The 16,488-nt window shown below is 48.7% G+C and overlaps 1 protein-coding gene across 2 annotated transcripts in view; it reads right to left on the bottom strand.

Annotated features, from left to right (window-relative positions):
• Positions 1 to 4,515, bottom strand: part of LOC133358331 (villin-1-like) — a 35,621-nt gene extending 31,106 nt beyond the window's left edge. Inside the window, exons 1-2 of one of the 2 annotated variants that reach the window (XM_061576599.1) lie at positions 4,421 to 4,515; positions 3,910 to 3,977 (exon numbers count right to left, since the gene is read on the bottom strand). The gene's annotated coding sequence lies outside the window, so the exon portion shown is untranslated. Of the gene's footprint in view, positions 1 to 3,909; positions 3,978 to 4,420 lie in introns of those variants that run through there. The other variant, XM_061576600.1, reaches the window with a different exon arrangement.
• Between the last annotated feature and the right edge of the window lie 11,973 nt (positions 4,516 to 16,488).

Below are 16,488 nucleotides of genomic sequence, written 5' to 3'. Positions count from 1 at the left end.
CTATTATACACTATACACTACTATACACTACACTATACACTATTATACACTATACACTACTATACACTACACTATACACTACACTATACACTACACTATACACTACTATACACTATACACTACACTATACACTACTATACACTACACTGTACACTATTATACACTATACACTACTATACACTACACTATACACTATTATACACTACACTATACACTACACTATACACTGCACTATACACTACTATACACTACACTATACACTACTATACACTACACTATACTCTACACTATACACTACACTATACACTACTATACACTACACTATACACTACTATACACTACACTATAAATTACTATACACTACACTATACTCTACACTATGCACTACACTATACACTACACTATACACTACACTATACACTATTATACACTACACTATACACTACACTATACACTACACACTACACTATACACTACACTATACACTTATACACTACACTATACTCTACACTATGCACTACACTATACTCTACACTATGCACTACACTACACTATACACTATTATACACGACACTATACACTACACACTACACTATACACTACACTATACACTACTATACACTACTATACACTACACTATACACTACAATACACTACACTATACACTAATATACACTACTATACACTACACTATACACTACTATACACTACACTATACACTACAATACACTACACTATACACTAATATACACTACTATACACTACACTATACACTACTATACACTACACTATACACTACTATACACTACACTATACACTACACTATACACTACACTATACACTACTATACACTACACTATACACTACACTATACACTACTATACACTAATATACACTACACTATACACGACTACACTGTACACTACACTATACAAGGCTACACTATACACTACACTATACACTACAATACACTACACTATACACTAATATACACTACTATACATTACACTATACACTACTATACACTACACACTAGTGCTGTACTAGTGACGAATTGGCCACGTTCTGTTCACGTGACAACCCCTTACTAGTTGACCGTGTCGGGTGGTGGCGGGTTTAGCGACACATTTATATTTTCACGCGATCTCACCCCCCCCCCCCCCCCCCAAAAAAAAAAACTCCAGGCCTAGATTGGCCCGCGTCAATTTCCATTCGCTCCGCGTTCAACCAGTGGGAGAAGAAGAAGAGAGAGAAAACAAGGGCAAGACCAGCGGAGTACAACACTGAAATACGTGAACTCCCCGCGCCCATATAGTATTGCACCGTTGATATCACTGGTCAACACACTTTTTCTGACATAAGGTATTCCAACGGTTTAAAAGTAATTTTGGGTTGATGATTGATTCCAAATCTGGCATCAGATGTTGTCTATCACATCAGGTTTTTGAGATATCAAATGTTGCATTTTCAATAAAAACTGCGGAAGAAAAATATTATATAAATGTGGATATCTACATAAAATGATATTACAAACACACTATCCTAAAAATACAGCACCATACTTTAACACTAAAACAGTCACTGACTCGCAACAACTTGCACTCATAAGTGACAGAGTTAATTTCGGGTAAAATCAATGAAAATGTGGTATGCCGATAGCATAAAAATGAGATGTGATCGAGAAAATCTGAGATCAGATTTGGAATCAGCACCCTGAAATTAGTCTAGAACAGCTGCACAAGTCCAGGCCAGAAATTATTTTGTTGTTGACCAGTGTAATACTCGGCCAAATATTATTGAGTATTTTGCCAGGTAAGGGCACCACCTCCCCCACTCTCTTTTTCAGAAGCGACAGCGGCAATGACAAATGATAGCTCAACGAAGTGGGCTCATCGTTACCGTCGTCGTGTGGAAATTCATAAGCATCAGCCAGATGACTCTAAAACGCGTGACGTTGATTCTAAATGTGGAGGGGGGGGGGGAATCGGAGGACCCGGAGAAAAATCCACGCGACCACGGGGAGAGAGAGAGACGCAAACTCCAAATATACAGCAGCAGGCGTCAGGGATGGGATCGAACCCACGACCTCCTGTATACCTGGCGAGGTAGTTAACATCTTCTAGCCACCGTGATGATGAGAGAGAGAGAGTGACACGCAAAGTCAAAATATACAGCAGCAGGTGTCAGGGTCGGGATCGAAGCCACGACCTCCTGTATACCAGGCGAGGTAGTTAACATCTCCTAGCCACCGTGATGATGAGAGAGAGAAAGACACGCAAACTTCAAATATACAGCAGCAAGCGTCAGGGTCGGGATCGAACCCACGACCTCCTGCATACCGGGCGAGGTAGTTAACATCTCCTTGCCACCGTGATGATGAGAGAGAGACACGCAAACTCCAAATATAGAGCAGGCGTCAGGCTCGGGATCGAAGTCACGACCTCCTGTATACCTGGCGAGGTAGTTAACATCTCCTAGCCACCGTGATGATGACAGAGAGAGACACGCAAACTCCAAATATACAGCAGCAGGCGTCAGGGTCGGGATCGAACACACGACCTCCTGTATACCTGGCGAGGTAGTTAACATCTCCTAGCCACCGTGATGATGAGAGAGAGAGACACGCAAACTCCAAATATAGAGCAGGCGTCAGGGTCGGGATCGAAGCCACGACCTCCTGTATACCTGGCGAGGTAGTTAACATCTCATAGCCACCATTTCATTTGCTGCAGCTACATACTATTAACATTCCTTCCCTTTATTAATGCTTCCCCCTGTCCCCTCCCTTTGATGCTGCTGGTCCTGCATAATGCACGGGCAAAACATGACTTTAAACACCCCGCCAAACCTCTTACGCATTTCACAAGTAGTACTCGTCGCATGTCTGCATTTCCCATAAATATGCTAAAATTCCTCTTGATATGCAAATTCTTTTGTCAAGGCGCTCTTCCTCCTCCCTCCCAGCTTAAATAGACGCTCCAAGCCTAGGACGTGTCATTCAGACGCTGTCTTATCGACAGACCTGTTCTTCACCTGAGGACGGCTGCTTGCGTTGTGGCCGAAACGTCGTGAGAATTATTTTATCACGTTTTATTTTTATTATCTTTTTATTTCCATTCTACGTGACTTTACCGAAAGAACCAAAAAGAAGAATAAGCCACCGTTTCGCTTTCTCTATCGCTGCTGTGAGTCAGCAAGATCCATCAGCAGGAGCCGTGGTTGATCCCCTGCTGGATTAAGGGCGTCACGCCAAAGTCGGCCGTCAACATTCCAGCGACCAACATTTTTTTTAAAAATCATTTGGTGAAAAAAAAAGATACAGCCTGGTCAACTTGTAGACGGCTCGAGTTTGGTGTCTGCCGAGCACCTCCACCCCCCCCCCCCGGGACCCCTAACTGGGTATTTGTGGTGGGCAAAGAGCTTGACAGCTCATCGGATTTTTCTCCAGGACAAATCAAGATTACTACATTATCAGTGACGTAGTTACCATTGTTAAGACAGAGCGGGCTTATCCCAGGAACGCCGCGCATCCATTCTGCTGCTTTGGCGTTGAGAATTGCCGGCGTAAGGCACTACCACTAGACCACAAAGCCGCCGGGTACGAGTTATCCACAGTAATCCTATCTTACAGGTGTCAGTTGCTCCGCATCAACATCAGCCATACGAAAGACCGAGCGTTATTGCGATTGTATTGCCCCTAAATCACTCTCGTGCTAAGAACATATTTAATTTGGACGAAAAAAAGCAGGTAAAAATAGTAATAAAATAACATAATAATAAATGAAAATAACTATTTTTTTATTTTTTTTTACCCACGTGACTTTACCGAAAAAACCTAAGAGTATGAATCCTTGCAGTCACGAAAGCTTCAAATCTAGAAAGAAAGAAACAGCAGGCACATCGACTCACCTGTGTTCGCTGATGTCAGTTTCTCACTCGGGAATACCTTTCTGGGACAGCCTTCGGAAGCGTTCCGGCTGAAATCAAGAACCAGCATCTGTACTTAATACTGGGGGGGGGGTGAATGAATCCGATGATCTATAAAGCTCTTAACAGGCGTTCACGGGTTCATCTTCTTGGTTCTTTCGGTAAAGTCACGTAGAAGGGAAATAATAAAAATAAAACATCATAAAATAATTCTCACGACGTTTCGGCCACAACGCAAGCAGCCGTCCTCAGGTGAAGAACAGGGCTGTCGGAAAGACAGCGTCTGAATGAGCTGTCTTTCCGTCTGAATGAGCTGTTTTTTCCGACAGACCTGTTCTTCACCTGAGGACGGCTGCTTGCGTTGTGGCCGAAACGTCGTGAGAATTATATTATTACGTTTTATTTTATTATTGTATTACTTCCCTTCTACGTGATGACATTACCGAAAGAACCAAGAAGAGGCTTCCACGCGTAAGCACAGCAGCGTTCTTACCTGGTCGGTGCACTGCTGCTGCGTCTCGTTCCTTGTTCAACCTTTCGCTCGAGACGCTGTGGGCTGAGCTCGGAGCTGAGTTATTTAAACTCAGCCCACACACACACACACCCTCCCCTATCCCCCCACCACCCCCCACGTGTGTGTATGTGTGTGTGGTGTGCGCGTTGTGTGACAATGCCTGTGGGCATGGGAGTACACTCCGGGTCGCAACACTGTCGCACGAGCCGACAGGGGTGTCTGGTGACACGTGGGGAATTGAATTGTCACTTGGTCTGGTCAGGTTTTCTCGTGTCCGGCTCGTAGACCTCCTGAGAGAAAGCCTCGAGTCTTGCCCCATCAGCCGCTCGTTTTCGCCGGGGCAAAACAACAACGCCGAGAAATTCGTGGCTTCAGGTCTTGCTGCAAACACCTTTGAGTCTGAACGCGTCCGAACTCGCTACGCTGCGCTACGAATCATAGCGAACGCGAGTTCGAAAAATTTTCGAAACGTTTTTTAGTTTGGCCATTTTTTGTTTGTTGTAGTACAGAGTTAGACTGATGGCCTTAATCTAAGTTGTCTTGTGGTTGTTGTTGGTTGACTTTTATGGCTTTATTTTGTTGATTTCGAAAAGTGTTTTGGTTTAGCCATGTTTGTTTGTTGTAGTACAGAGTTAGACTGATGGCCTTAATCTAAGATGTCTTGTGGCTGTTGTTGTTGTTTGACTTGCATCCCACTGGTATTTTTGCACACAGCGTTGGTGTACGGTGATTTTTTTCTGCAATATTTTGCTGTCTTTCCTTGGATTTTCTGTTTGCACATAGTCACTTTAAGATGTTTTCTTGTTCATGTTTTTTTTTGTTTGTTGCGGTTGCACCCGATTCAAGAGCCGATTGGCTCACAGGGCTATACCTAATACTTGAACTTTGCTCACGGCCAACGCTGGCGGCGATGATTTATCCGGACCGGTCCTGGGTCACCCTCCCACTCCCCCCTAGGTCGACTCAGCCTAGAATGAGCGCTTGGTGCGGGTGCGTAGTAAACATCGCCGCTGGGGAGACAAGGCGGCCGGGCGTGGTGCCGTTCACACCGTCCCCTCGCGTGCCGTTGCCAGCAATCATAAGTTGCGAGCTCGCTAACAGTACTTGCCCGGGCTACACGGGGGATCTTTGTCTTTGTTAAATAAACACCATAAACGGGAAGACCTAACACGATTATTTACATGCCCTTTTAAAGGCTGTTGGGAGCAAGTGCTGTTAGCGAGCACCTATTAAGGTAGCCGTGGGGAACGGTGTTGTGGCCGGTGCTCAGCACGATGTTACGACAACCTCGCTCATTTGCGCGGTTTGTGTTGAGCCGATGTAACTCTGCCACTGATTTTCTTGGTTCTTTCGGTAAAGTCACGTAGAAGGGAAATAATAAAATAATAAAATATAAAACAATAAAAATTCTCACGACGTTTCGACTGCAACACAAGCAATCGTCATCAGGTGTGAAATCCACAGCAAGAAAATTAGAAAATTAGAAAATTTGAAATTTGACAATTTTAACTTTTCTTGCTGTGGATTTCACACCTGATGACGATTGCTCGTGTTGCAGTCGAAACGTCGTGAGAATTTTGATTGTTTTATATTTTTATTATTTTATTATTTCCCTTCTACGTGATGACTTTACCGAAAGAACCAAGAATATGAATCCCTGCAGTCACGAAAGCTTCAAATCAAAATCTGCCACTGATGTTAGCCGTCGCTGGGAGGCGCCGGGTTTTTATTAGACGTGAGACTGGGTACTCATTTCAGGCTGAGTCGACCTAGGGGGCGGGCATGGGTTGTGTGTGGGGGGGGGAGTTCTATTAAACTAAAACTAAACTAATTTTTTTTTATTTCACCAGGGGTAAGTTCCCACTGAGCAGCTACGTAACTTTATTTTTCGGAAGCGACCATGACCTCACGAATCGTAGCCCAACATCATCATCATCATCGGCTACACAGGAAACAAGGACAACTAATAACTTACAGTCGTGGAAGAATTTTCGGTAATTATTAACGAGTCCGAGTCTCGATCACTCCACTGTCAGTAAAGTACAGCAAAAAAAACAAACACTGTTGTACTGTACTATGCCCCAACGTCTATGCTGCCCTCCTGCCAACCCGCAGCTAGCCAGCCGTGGTGAAGTATAGTCAAAACTCCCTCCACCCCCCCCCCCCCCCATGATCCACATTGCGTGGGGAAACCCTCATCCAGCAGTAGAGTAACAAAGCGACTGTCTCTCTCTCTGGTACATTTTTACATCCCAGATTCATTCAAGAACCTCAGTGGGTTCCAGTTGTTTAAAGAAACCAAAATAAGTATAACCCGTAAAAACAAAGTTTTTCACTATAAATCCTTTATATGCGTGGCGGCTAGAGTCCTCTCGTCCTCTGGCTTGAGATGGCTGCCACCTATGGGTCAGATGATTGTCTGCCAGTATTAAGCAATTGGTAATTAAATATTTAATTAGTTTTTCCTAAACAGTGTAAAATTTTGGACAAAATTTTTCACGAACATTAATTGTCTCGCACAACGAGTCTGTGTGCAAAATGTCAGCTCGATTGGATCACGGGAAGTGGGTTAAAAAACGACCGAAAGATTTGCACGGTCGTAAGCAAGCAAGCAAGCGAACTTAATATAAAAGATTTAAAAATAGCGAGAGGTGGGAGGCTTAATTCGCTATCTGCCGCGGTGTCTTTGCGTTAGCGATCAACGTCGCCAGAAACAAGATTATTCACCTAATATTCAATGCCCAGTGTTCTCATGTACAGTCCCAACAAAATCTACATTTGCCGTTCTCTTAAATTTTTCCCGTGAATTTAACTTTGTACCTGCCACCCCAATGTATATATATATATAGATATACTCACGTTATTCACTTTGTCGGCCAGTTTTTTTATAAACACCCTTACATAAAAACAAACTTTTTATACAAGAGTGACTAAGTTATTCATTTACCCTGGGTGATCATTATTTTCTCGTGCCGTGTAATTAATCATTCCTCATTTCAGCTTCGGGGTAGGAGGAGGAGAAGGGAGGTTTTCCCCATTCCTCCGTCTTCAAATGGTCAGCGCCGTGAGCCGTGGCCACGTGAGTTCCATTCCGGACCACGTGAGCCAATGCTAGTGGCGAATATTCGAACCAGTTCTGACCTCATGGGATCTCCTTTGCCAGTACCAAAATATACTAATAGGGGTTTTTCCCCTCTTTTCTGGCAACAAAACTGACACCTTTTGCAAGGACTCATGCTTACATTAACCACAATACTTGCAGTCAAATGCAAAAAAAAACCATATGAGACTAGGCTCTAAAGAAAGCTGTCTCTGGTGTGGACCAATCAGTTTCAAGGACAATGCATAAATTATCAGAGTATTGTTTTTTGTTTGCATTTGACTGCAAGTATTGTGGTTAATGTAAGCATGATTCCTTGCAGAAGGTGTCAGTCTTGTTGCCAGAAAAAAAGTGGGAAAACCCTATTAGTAAGTTCTGACCTGTCCGCCCCCCACCCCCTGCTGCCCTCCCTCCACCACCTAGGTCAACTCAGCCTTAAAAGGAGAACCTGGTGCGGTGCGTAACCATCAGCACTGGTCGAGGGAGACAAAGGCGGCCGGTCCTGCCCTACCCTGCCACTGCCCCCACCCAAACTGTTACCAACCAACGCAGTGAAACATAACAACAACAACAAAAACAACAACAACAAGTGGAGTAGTAGCAGTAATTATAATAATCTGCTGTAGAGCAACGGCGTTGATTCTACATTGGGGTGGCTGAGCCATCTTCATCATCATCACATCATCCCTGGGGGGGCCGGTAAAATGTGTACTCCGTGGCTGATGCTTTCACCACTGGGTGATACGTCGGTAAGTACTTTGTCGTTGATGTCTCGTTGATGGACCTCAGCTAGATACTGGTCCCTGTCATAAGAACGTGGACATTACGCAATCAGCTCAGAAGAGCCCAACTAACGTGGGACGTGCACCAGCAAAAGACAAAGATCACCCGTATAGCCTTAACAGACCGTAGGGGCAAGTGCTGTGAGCGAGCATCAGCACCTGTGAAGGCCGGCACGGCACACGAAGGGGTGGGTAGTCAGCACCACGCCAGGCCGCCTTTGTCTCCCCAGTAGCGATGTTTACAGACCGCAGCAGGTACTCATTTGAGGCTGAGTCGACCTAGGGGTGGGAGGGGGGGTACGCCCACCAGCCAGCCACCCACCATCACCACCACCCAGCCACCATCTAGAATACGCCAGCGATGTGCGTGCGTGCGTGCGCGCGTGTGTGCGCGCGTGTGTGTAAGGGGGTGTCACATTACGCATGGGGTGTGCCTGCCTCAAAGCGAGCTGGCTCCCCCCAACCAGCAACCAACGCAGCCTCCGAAGAACCAGTCTGACCTGACACACACACAAGAGAAGCAGAACCCGCCACGGCTTCCCACCACCACCCCGCCCACACACCACCCGTCTCCTCCTCTGAGCTGCCCCCCTCCGCATTTATTTGCACGAGCAAAAAAACACGGCGGGTTAAATAGACTCGTGGCGTGAACTCGCCTCGCGCGATTACACAGCCCTCTGTGGCACTTTCACACACGCGGCCGGCTCGAATTACCAACGTTTGCAGTTCGAAGCCGCAGTTGCGATAACAATCGTGTCACCCAGTCACCGACTAACCCACGTACCCATACAGCCAACCACAGACTGACCCACCCACCCACCGACTAAACCACTCACCTACCGACTAACCTACCCACTCACCCAGCCACCCACCTACCAACTAACCCACCCACACACCCAGCCACCCACCCACCGACTAACCCACTCACCCAGCCACCCACCCACCGACCTACCCAGCCACCCACCCACCGAATAACCCACCCACCCAGCCACCCACCCAGCCACCCACCTACCGACTAACCCACTCACCTATCAACTAACCCACCCACCCAGCCACCCACCTACCGACTAACCCACCCACCCACCCACCAAGCCACCCACCCACCGACTAACCAACCCACCCAGCAACCCACCCACCAACTAACGCACCCGCTCACTCACCCACCCACCTACCGACTAACCCGCTCAGCCAGCCACCCACCCACTGACTAACCCAACCACTCACCCAGCCACCCACTCACTTACTCACCCAGCCACCCACCGACTAACCCACCCACCTACTGACTAACCCGCCTATTCACCCAGCCACCCACTCACTTACTCACCCAGCCACCCACCGACTTACCTCCGCATTGTAATTGCTTTGCTCTACTCGCGTATAAGATGCCCACAGTACTAAATAAAACGTGTTTTTTTTTCAGTTTCAACTTCACATTTAACGCCGCACCCAAATGCCAAGAATGTCCTTCCTTGAGGGGGGACATACCTGGTGTTAGATGTTAAAGCGAAAATGAAATAACATTTCATTTTAACAATGCCATTCATTTATCCAAGAAAGCGTCTCAAGACTTTTTTTCCAGGAGGGTGCTGCTACATTCTGTTCGCCGTCGTGCTGTGCTCACTTCCTGAAGAAGGTCTCGGCACCAGGGCGAGCGAAACGTCGGACAACGTGCCGTACATCACGCTGCACTTCTTGCGGAATGATGGCAGCGGCAGCAAGATGGCCAGGAGCTACGGGTCTATACATCTCTATGAGTCTCTACGTGTCACTATGGGTTTCTATGTATCTCTGTGTCACCGGCTGCATGATCAGCCACAAACGCACATGCTCCAAACCCTAAACCCCACACCGGCAGAGAGATACGTGGATGTGCCTCTGTGTGCGCGCGTGTGTGTGTGTGTGTCTTAGGTCGACTCAGCCTCAAACGAGTACCCGGTGTGGTGTGTAAACATCGCCACTGGGGAGACAAAGGCGGCCGGGCGTGGTGCTGGGACCCCCACCCCCTCGCGCGTTGTGCCAGCCTTCATAGGTGCTATAATCTCTGGTTCTTTTGGTAAAGTCACGTAGGTATGAAATAAAATAAAATAAAAAATAAAATAAATTATTGTATTTTTTTATATTATACCCACGTGACTTTACCGAAAGAACCAGAGATTATGGATTCGAAAGCTTCGGATCTAGATCCATAGCTACTGCTGCTCGCTCACAGCACTTGCCCCACCAGTCTATGAAGGCTACACGAATCTATAATCTCTGGTTCTTTCGGTAAAGTCACGTAGGTATGAAATAAAATAAAAACAATTTTAAATTTTTTTTTTTTTATACCCACGTGACTTTACCGAAAAAACAAGAGATTATGAATTCGAAAGCTTCGGATCTAGATCCATAGCTACTGCTGCTCGCTCACAGCACTTGCCCCACAAGTCTATGAAGGCTACACGGGGGGTAGAGGGGGGGGGGGAACGAGGAGAGATCTTTGTCCCGTTTGTTTGCGGCGATTAACAACTTACTACCGGTGCTCAGTCACTGACCCGCCGAAATCCTCCCGCAAATCATGTGCTTGATCCCACGTGCCGTATCGTTTGCCCTGTCGTGTTGTTTGCCTCTGGGATCATGGCTCTTTGCGGCGGCTCGGGTAAAACGAAGTGCCCTGCTCCCGTTGGGTCAACAGCGCACGAAAGACGAAGCCGCTCCACCCGGGGCGTGGTCGATCCATCCGAGTCACGATCAGCGTGCACCATGAAAGCCTCGCCCGCCCGCCATACCTCGTAGAACACGTTGACAGCGTGTGTCACCGGCTGTATCGCTGGCTGTGTCACCAGCTGTGTCACCAGCTGTATCACCGGCTGTATCGCTGGCTGTGTCACCAGCTGTATCGCTGGCTGTGTCACCAGCTGTGTCACCAGCTGTATCGCTGGCTGTGTCATCAGCTGTGTCATCAGCTGTGTCACCAGCTGTATCGCCAGCTGTGTCACCAGCTGTGTCACTGGCTGTGTCATCAGCTGTGTCACTGGCTGTATCACCAACTGTGTCACCAGCTGTGTCACCAGCTGTATCGCTGGCTGTGTCACCAGCTGTGTCACTGGCTGTGTCACCAGCTGTATCGCTGGCTGTGTCACCAGCTGTGTCACTGGCTGTGTCACCAGCTGTGTCACCAGCTGTGTCACCAGCTGTATCACCAGCTGTGTCACCAGCTGTGTCATCAGCTGTATCACCAGCTGTGTCACCAGCTGTGTCACCAGCTGTATCGCTGGCTGTGTCACCAGCTGTGTCACCAGCTGTGTCACCAGCTGTATCGCTGGCTGTATCACCAGCTGTGTCACCAGCTGTGTCATCAGCTGTGTCACTAGGTGTATCGCTGGCTGTGTCACCAGCTGTATCATCAGCTGTGTCACCAGCTGTATCACCAGCTGTATCACCGGCTGTATCATCAGCTGTATCACCAGCTGTATCACCAACTGTGTCACCAGCTGTATCACCAGCTGTGTCACTAGCTGTGTCACCAGCTGTGTCATCAGCTGTGTCATCAGCTGTGTCACCAGCTTTGTCACCAGCTGTGTCACCAGCTGTATCGCTGGCTGTGTCACCAGCTGTATCACCAGCTGTGTCACCAGCTGTGTCACCAGCTGTATCATCAGCTGTGTCACCAGCTGTGTCACCAGCTGTGTCACTGGCTGTGTCATCAGCTGTGTCACCAGCTGTGTCATCAGCTGTGTCACAGCTGTATCACCAGCTGTGTCACCAGCTGTGTCACTGGCTGTGTCATCAGCTGTGTCACCAGCTATATCACCAGCTGTGTCACCAGCTGTATCACCAGCTGTGTCACCAGCTGTGTCACCAGCTGTGTCACTGGCTGTGTCATCAGCTGTGTCATCAGCTGTGTCACCAGCTGTGTCATCAGCTGTGTCACCAGCTGTATCGCTGGCTGTGTCACAGTCAGTGACACATGCGGGGTGACCACACCTGAGTAAAACACACCGATGAAACAAACGTCCCCTCGAAACTCGTGCGAGAGACTACCCTGGGTACACACACACACACGCGCGCGCGCGCGCGCGTCGGTGACGACGGCGATGATGACGACGATACATCGTAGTAATTATAATCATTCGTGATCATCGCTAGACAGATCGCACCCCTCCTCTAGTGCCAGTGCCCTCGTGTGCACGAGGGCGTCGTAGGTGCTGTTCCGTGACCAACCACGCAGGACACATTAAGCAAATGTTTGCTCCGATGTACCAAAGCCACCCCCCCGCCGCCCCCCACCCCTGAAAGAATGAACGCGGATTTGCACGAAGACGAGCAGCCAACGTTGTCGCACCGTTCGACAGCGAAGATCGAGTTTCGAAGTCCGTTCATTTGCCAAAATTCGAGTCGCGTGCGGAGGTCCCCCCCCCCCCACCCCCCCCCGACCTCGATCTATGCGAATGGCTTCACCGCTATGAGATGTTAACTACCTCGCCTGGTGTGCAGGAGGTCGTGGGTTCGATCCCGACCCTGACGCCTGCTGCTGTATATTTGGAGTTTGCGTGTCTCTCTCTCGTCATTATCACGGTGGCTATGACATGTTAACTACCTCGCCTGGTATGCAGGAGGTCGTGGGTTCGATCCCGACCCTGACGCCTGCTGCTGTATATTTGGAGTTTGCGTGTCTCTCTCTCTCATCATCATCACGGTGGATAGGAGATGTTGACTACCTCGCCTGGTATGAAGGAGGTCGTGGGTTCGATCCTGACCCCCCCCCCCCCCCAATTTGTTTTTAACATGCTTCAAATCGCTTTAAACTATTGTCATTGTGGTGCGTATCTAATGTCCCGCTGCATTCTGATGTTGTAGGAGAAAACATTTATTAAAAAGTATATTTAATTAAGCAGAACGTGTTGTCTATATTTATTCAAAGTTGCGCATTTTGATGTGACGTCACATTTCTCAAACCACCCCCCTCGTCACACATCGTCACAAATGTCTGACCCCCCCCCCCCCTAGGTGCGTGACGTCATTTATGGACCGCCCCATACCTGTCAATCCCTTATCAGTGCCTAAATTCAGACCTTATTGGTAACCCTGTGCCCTTTTAAATCTCAACGTTCATCCTACAACGTCCCAGCACAAGGGAGAAACACACACAAATAGACACTCACCACTAGTACACTCACCACTACACTCACCACTACACTCATCACTACACTCACCACTAGTACACTCACTACTACACTCACCATTAGTACACTCACCACTACACTCACCAGTACACTCACTACTACACTCACCACCACTACACTCACCACCACTACACTCACCACTAGTACACTCACCACCAGTACACTCACCACTAGTACACTCACCACCAGTACACTCACCACTACACTCACCAGTACACTCACTACTACACTCACCACCACTACACTCACCACCACTACACTCACCACTAGTACACTCACCACCAGTACACTCACCACTAGCACACTCACCACCAGTACACTCACCACTAGTACACTCACCACTAGCACACTCACCACTAGTACACTCACCACCAGTACACTCACAACTAGTACACTCACCACTAGTACACTCACCACTACACTCACCACTAGCACACTCACCAGTACACTCACCACTACACTCACCACTAGTACACTCACCAGTACACTCACCACTAGTACACTCACCACTACACTCACCACTAGTACACTCACCACTACACTCACCACTAGTACACTCACCACTACACTCACCACTAGTACACTCACCACTACACTCACCACTAGCACACTCACCACTAGTACACTCACCACTACACTCACCACTAGTACACTCACCACTACACTCACCACTAGCACACTCACCAGTACACTCACCACTACACTCACCACTAGTACACTCACCAGTACACTCACCACTAGTACACTCACCACTACACTCACCACTAGTACACTCACCACTACACTCACCACTAGTACACTCACCACTACACTCACCACTAGTACACTCACCACTACACTCACCACTAGCACACTCACCACTAGCACACTCACCACTACTACACTCACCACTAGCACACTCACCATATTGAAACAGCTCTACGCCGTATGGACCTGAAAACTCAATCTCCCCGTACAAGAATTCGGGCAGACGGTGATGGGTTGACACGGTATGGAATTCAGTTCAAGTTCATGTATTAGGTGTAGCCCTGTGAGCCATTCGGCTCTTGAATCGGGTGCAACCGCAACAAACAAAAACATGAACAAAAAACATCTTAAAGTGAATACGTGACTAAGTGCAAACAGAATATCCAAAGAAAAGACAGCAAAATATTGCAGAAAAAAATAGTCGCGAAAAGTCAGCAAAATGTCGAGGTCGCTTGATTGGGCACACATTTTTTTGTTATTGTTTTTTATCAATACCAATAATGCCAATCTTCGTAAGCGTCACCACGCGGTCATGTGGTGGAGGGGCTCGGCGAGAAATGATATTGGCACAAAGGCGAGCAGTTGACCTCACACAAAGCCAAACGTGGATCAGGCGAACGTCTCAGGTGCTATAGGCTGCGTGGGCAGCAGAGGGACCGTGCAGGTGAAATCCATTGTCCGACTTTCCCTCCACCTTCACCAACCCGTAGCTGACCAGAGTGGTGAAGTATGGTCAAACAGAGGAGGGGTGGGTGGGTGTGAGATCCTGATCCAGCTGTGCATTGACAAGCACTGGCTGAGCTGTAAAACAATGTCACGTGCACCTAGCCTGGCACAAACGCCGTGGTGACGTCACCCCCCCCCCCCTCCTCCTCCTCCCCGTGAGTAGCCAATGGGCGCGTCGCGTTTTGGAAACGTGTCCATGTAGGGGCAAGGTGAGGTTCAAGGTGTGCCGTGACATGACGTCACACGACACGTTCACTCTCAACTGGTGACGTCACCGATTCAGCAGAAATTGGCTTCTCGTGTGTGTGTCTGCGTGTGTGTGTGCGTGTGTGTGTGTCTGCGTGTGTGTGTGTCTGCGTGTGTGTGTGCGTGTGTGCGTGTGTGTGTGTCTGCATGTGTGGGGAGCGGTAGTGTAGCGGTTAGCGCGCTGCGCTATGAACCTGGCGACCCGGGTTCGATTCCCGCTCATGGCTAACACCAGTGACGATTATCTGAACCGGTCCTGGGCCTCCCCTAGGTCGACTCAGCCTTAAATGAGTACCTGGTGCGGTGTGTAAACATCGCCACTAGGGAGACAAAGGCGGTCGGGCGTGGTGCTGGCCACCCACCCCCTCGTGTACCGTTCCGGCCTTCATAGGTGCTCGCTAACAGCACTTGCCCCTACAGTCTGTTCAGGCTATACGGGGGATCTTTGTCTTTTGTCTGCGTGTGTGTGTGTCTGCGTGTGTGTGTGCGTCTGCGTGTGTGTGTGTCTGCGTCTGTGTGTGTCTGCGTGTGAGTGTGTGTGTGCGTATGTGTGTGTCTGCGTGTGTCTGCGTGTGTCTACGTGTGTGTGTGCGTGTGTGTGCGTGTGTCTGCGTGTGTGTGTGTGTCTGCGTGTAAGTGTGTGTCTGCGTGCGTGTGTGTGTGTCTGCGTGTGTCTGTGTGTCTGCGTGTGTGTGTGTCTGTGTCTGCGTGTGTGTCTGCGTGTGTGTGTGTGTGTCTGCGTGTGTGTCTGCGTGTGTGTGTCTGCGTGTGTGTGTCTGCGTATACGTGTGTGTGTGTTTGTCTGCGTGTGTGTGTGTCTGCGTGTATGCGTGTGTGTGTATACGTGTGTGCGTGTGTGTCTGCGTGTGCGTGTGTCTGCGTGTGTCTTCGTGTTTGTGTGTGTATCGCCTCGGCCTCAAATGAGTACCTGGTGCGGTGTGTAAACATCGCCACGAGGGAGACAAAGGCGGCCGGGCGTGGTGCTGGCCTCCCACCCCCTCGTGTGCCGTGCCGGCCTTCATAGGTGCTCGCTAACAGCACTTGCCCCAACAGTCTGTTACAGGCTATACAGGGGATCTTTGTCTTTGAATACGAGACGGCGGTGATGGGTCACTTAGACACATTCCTGCGGAGGGAGCTGGTAGTAACGTTGGGTTGCTCGGTCAATGGCCAGGGTCAACGTCGGCGTGGTGTATTCCGCAAATATGGCCGACTGTGAGGGCGGGCACAAGCCGGCGTGAGTAGGTTAAACGTTGAGTTTTATAAGGGCACCACGGGGTGACC

This window comes from Lethenteron reissneri, chromosome 61 (assembly GCF_015708825.2).
Source record: "Lethenteron reissneri isolate LAM-NWPU_2019-01 chromosome 61, ASM1570882v1, whole genome shotgun sequence".
Lineage (NCBI taxonomy): Eukaryota > Metazoa > Chordata > Hyperoartia > Petromyzontiformes > Petromyzontidae > Lethenteron > Lethenteron reissneri.
Note: the sequence above shows the minus strand (reverse complement) of the source record. Positions and strands in the feature narration are given on the sequence as shown.